The sequence below is a fragment of the Balaenoptera borealis genome, assembly GCF_965194805.1.
Source record: "Balaenoptera borealis genome assembly, chromosome: 3".
In the NCBI taxonomy this organism is placed as follows: Eukaryota; Metazoa; Chordata; class Mammalia; order Artiodactyla; family Balaenopteridae; genus Balaenoptera; species Balaenoptera borealis.
This window is the reverse complement of record NC_138866.1, coordinates 149,148,749-149,154,251: the sequence shown is the minus strand read 5'-3', so window position 1 is coordinate 149,154,251 and position 5,503 is coordinate 149,148,749.

Sequence of the window (5,503 nt, the reverse complement as noted above, 5' to 3'; positions counted from 1 at the left end):
AGTGGTTAAGAATCCGCCTGCCAATGCAAGGGACACGGGTTCGAGCCCTGGTCCGGGAAGATCCCACATGTCGCAGAGCAACAAAGCCTGTGCACCACAACTACTGAAGCCCGCGCGCCTAGAGCCTGTGCTCCCCAGCAAGAGAAGCCACCGCAATGAGAAGCCTGTGCACCGCAACAAAGAGTAGCCCCCTCTTGCCGCAACTAGAGAAAGCCTGTGCGCAGCAACGAAGACCCAACACAGCCCAAAACAAAAACAAACAAATAAATAAATAAAAAAACACAAAAAAAGGCATCTTGAACCAGGGCAGCTACAATGAGAGTAGAAAGGAGAGATTAATTAGGAATAGAATCTACAGAGCTTGGAGATTAACAGGACGTGAGAGGCACAAAGCAGAGAAGAATTTAGGAGTGGCAGCTAGCTGGGGAGAAGGAAAGGGACAGGGAACTCAGGGGATGAAGGTACACTGAGATATATGGAAACCTATCGTGGTTTTTCTCAGAGGCCTGGAGACAGGGTCCTCCTTCCTTGTGCTTGTTGCTGCCCAAATAAAATCAAATTTTATAAACTAAGAAAGAAAGAACACAACTGTGTTGCATTCTGTATGTTGTGATCTGTTGAAACCAGAGGCTAAAATCAGACAGCCAGACATTCTTTCCACTTGAGTGCCAGGATTTCAGCTGGATTTTTTAAGTTAGCAGCAATTTACTTCATAAGGAGCTGAAGGAGCTTCCGGCAAAGGAGATGTCAGCTCAGTTTGATGCATTTGTGGGACTCCAGGAGGAGATTTCTAGTAGACGTTTGGATATCTAAAACAAGTATTATGCTTATAAGAATGATCAGAGATGAAGATATAGATTTGAGAATCACCGGCATTAGCTGAAATCATGGGAACAGAAGAGATCATGCAGAAAATGTGGGTGTAGGGGAAAAAAAAGGGCACCAAGAATGGCATCCTGAGTAAACCAACGGTTAAGGGTGGAGACAGAGGAGGAGCTCGTCATGCAGGAAAATGAAAAGGAAAAGTTAGAAAGGTGAAAAATTATAAAAATATATCACAGACCCAGGCAAGGAGAGTGTCAAAGAGTTAGGAGTCAACCATCACACCCAGTGAAAATGGCGGTCCAGTGGTTAGGACTTTGCCTTCCAATGCAGGGGGTGCGGGTTCGATCCCTGGCCGGGGAGATAACATCCCACATGACTTGCGGCCAAAAAACCAAAACATAAAACAGAAACAATATTGTAACAAATTCAAAAGACTTTAAAAAATGGTCCACATCAAAAAAAAAATCTTAAAAAAAAAATGAAATGACAAAGATGTAGCAGTTAGGAGATCTCCAGCGGCCTTAGAGGTGCTCAGAGGAGTGGTGGCCAAAGCCATCCTATTGTTGCTTGAGGAGTTGCCAGAAATAAGAAAGCAGAGTGAATACTGTGATAGGAAGGAAGAAGAAAGGGGGACACTCTGAGACTGACACGGGGTTGAGGACCTTTTTCCTGTTAGGGGAAATATTTACATATTTGTGGGTACCGGGAAAAGGTGCTGGTGGAAGAGGAGAGCTTGAAGTCACCAGAAAGAAAAGCAAGAGACAGAACAGCAGGATAGTAAGGGAATGAACTGAAGAGCAAAGGTGGAAAACTTAGCCTTGGGAAGAAAGGAAATGTCTGAGGTGGATGGGAAAAGAATAAGCAGACCTACTTATAACTGGGTTGATCCAGTTTCTGTTGAAACTGAATTGGGAAATCAATAGAGATGGGCAAAGTTAAATGAAATGTGTTCATATAATAAGCCTGGTCTATATTTACTTTGCTGTAACCAGAGAGGCAGCCTATTCTAATGATGTGGACTCTGAAAACCAGCCTGCTGCTTTGAATTTCAGTTCTGGCCATGACATGCTTTTTCGTGGAAGGTCATATTTATATCGCTGCAGCAGAATCACAGCAACTGTGCTCAGTCTCCATGGCTTATTTCGAAGATTCAAATTATGTGGGACAGATAATTCCAGCTCTTCAATGTCCTTGGAGCCCTAATATTATTTTTATGAACAGGACAACAGCCTTGATAACGTGGTGTAAACTGGACTAATTTTAGTTATTTATCTTATACTTGACTGCATCAAACTAATATGTGAGACAGCTAATAATAAAGTACAACTGGAGATTTAAAATAGATTAAAAAGGGGAAAATCACAACTGTGATAAAAATTTGAAAACTCTTCAGCCTCTACAGTAGTTACAGAAATGTAAATTTGAAAAATGAAGCACCATCTATTAAATAATCAAAAACAAAGTCAAATTATTAAATCTATGTGGAGTGGACTTTAGCAGAATAGAAATTGCCAGGGAACATTTAAATTGGTTCAGTTCTTTGAATAATTGCCAATATGTATTGATCATTTACTCCACCTCAGGCACTGTTTTAGTGTGTAGTCATGTAATCCTCACTTACCACTCTGAGGTAGATCATGTCACTGTTATAAATAAATCTCCATTTTCCAAATAAGGAAACTGGAGCACACCATTAAATTGTCCAAGCAGTTCATGAAGCAAGTAAGCGGCCAAGCTGTGATTCAAATGACCTAGACTGATTACAAAGCTCTTGCTCTTAACTAATATTCTATACCAGCAGGACCCCTTTACATTCCTTTTTTTTTTTTTTTTTTTTGCCATGCCCCATGGCTTGCGGGATCCTAGTTCCCTGACCAGGGATTGAACCTGGGCCCTCGGCAGTGAAAGGCAGAGTCCTAGCCACTGGACCGCCAGGGAATTCCCAACATTCTTAAAAATTATTGGGCCCTTCATGATAAGAACACTCAACAAACCCACAGCTAACATACTCAATAATAAAAGACTAAAGACTTTCCCCTAAGATCAGAAACAAGACAAGGATGTCTACTTTCACCACTGCTGGTCAACAACACTATACAGGAAGTCCTAGCCAGAGCCATTAGTCAAGAAAAAGAAGTAAAGGAGTCCAAATTGGAAAGGAAGAAGTAAAATTAACAGATAATATGATCCTGTATATAGAATATCTCAAAAAATACACACACACAAAAACTGAGTTAATTAATGAATTCAGCAAAGTTGGAGGATCTAAGATCAACACTCAAAAGCCAGCTATATTTCTATATATTAGGAACAAGCAATCTGAAAATAAAAAATTTTTAAACAATTCCATTTGTAATAGCATCAAAAATAATAAAAACACTTAGGAATAAATTTAGCGAAGTTGGTGCAAGACTTGTGCACTGAAAACTACAAAACATTGCTGAAAAAAAATAAAGATCTAAATAAATGGAAAGACGTTCTGGGATCATGGATTAAAAGACTTAATACCTTTAAGATGGCAATACTACCCATTACAATCTACACAGTCAATGCAATCCCTACAAAGATTCAAATGACCTTTTTTTTTTTTTGCAGAAATTGACAAGCTGATTATAAAATTGATAAGGAATTGCAAGGGGCTCTGAATAGCCAAAACAACCTTGAGAAAGAAAAACAAAGTTGGAGGACTCACATTTCCCAATTTCAAAACTTACTATAAAGCTACAGGAATCAAGACAGTGTGGTACTGGCATAGGGATAGATATATAAATAATTAGAATAGAATAGAGAGTCCAGAAATAAGTCAAGAAATCTATGATTAATTGATTTTCAACAAAAGTGCCAAGACCATTCAATGGTGGAAAGAATAGTCATTTCAACAAATGGTGCTGGGACAACTGGATATCCACATGCAAAAGAATTAAGTTAGAACTCTACCTCATACCATATATAATAATTAATCAAAATGGATCATAGACCTAAATGTAAGAGCTAAAATTATAAAACTCTTTTTTTAATTGAAGTATATTTGATTTACAATGATACGTAAAATTATAAAACTCATAAAAAAACATAGGGGTAAATCTTCATGCTTTGGATTTGGCAAGAGATTCTTAGAAATGACATCAAAAACATAAACAACAAAAGAAAAATGAGGCAAATTGATTTAATCAAAATTAAAAGCTTTTCTCACAGATATAAAAAACAAACTAGTGGTTACCAGAGGAGAGAGGGAAAGGGGAGGAGCAAGTTAGGGGTAGGGGACTAAAAGATAAAAACTACTATGTATAAAGTAGATAAGCAAAAAACATATATTGTATAGTACAGGGAATTATAGCTATTGTAATAACATTTAATGAAGTATAATCTGTAAAAATAATGAATCACTATGCTGTATACCTGAAACTAACATAATATTGTAAATCAACTATACTTCAATAATAAATAAATAAGTAAACAAAATTTTAAACTTTTGTACATCAAAAGACACTACTAAGAAATCAACTATATTCCAATAAAAATTCATTTAAAACAATGCACTAACAAGAAAGTAAGAAGACAACTTACAAAATGGGAGAAAATATTTATAAAACATATATCTGATAAAGGTCTAGTATCCAGAATATATAAAGAACTCTTAGAACCCTACAACAAAAAGACAACCCAATTTAAAACGAGCAAAGGGTTTGAATAGACTTTTCTCCAAAGAAGATATACAAATGGCCAGTAAGCATATGAAAAGCTGCTCATCATTAATCATTATGGAAATGCAAATCAATACTACAAATGAGATACCACTTCACACCCACTAGGATAGCTACAATTAAAAAAAAAAAGGAAAATCACAAGTGTTGAGGATGTGGAGAAATTGGAACCCTCGTACATTGCTGATGGGAATATAAAATGATGCAGCTGCTGTGAAAAACACTTTGTCAAAAAAACAAACAAAAAAATCACCACTTTGTCACTTCCTCAAAAAATTAAACATAAAATTATCATTTGACCCAGAAATTCTACTCTTAGGTATCATACCCCAAGAAATTAAAAACGTGTATTCCAAGAAATACTTGTACATGAATGTTCACAGTAGCACTGTTCACAGTAGCTAAAAGGTGGAAACAACCCAAATATCCATCAAATGATGAATGAATAAACAAAATATGGCATATCATACAATGGAACATTATTCAATCATAAAAAGGAATGAAGTACTGATACATGCTATTGTGTGGGTGAACCTCAAAAACATTATGATAAGTGAAAGGAAGGTCACAGATTAGATAATTCCGTTTATATGAAACGTCCAAAATAGGCAAATCCATAGAGACAGAAAGCAGACTAGCAGTTACCAGGGCCTGAGGGGAGGGAAGAATGGGGGAGTGACTGTTTAATGAGCACAGAGTTTCCATTTGGGGTGATGAAAGAAAATGTCTTAGAACTAAATAGAGGTCATGGTCGCACAACACAGTGGACTAAATGCCACCAAATTACGCACTTTAAAATGGTTAATTTTATGTCATGAATTTTATTTCAATTTTTAAAATTTATTCATTAAAAAAAGTATTGAGGACCCCAACAGCTTTTGTTTATGTGGGTCTATCTATCGATATTTGTTGTGTTGGAAATTTAAACTGGAAAATTTTAAATATCTTCATTCACCTAAAAATAACAACAAAAA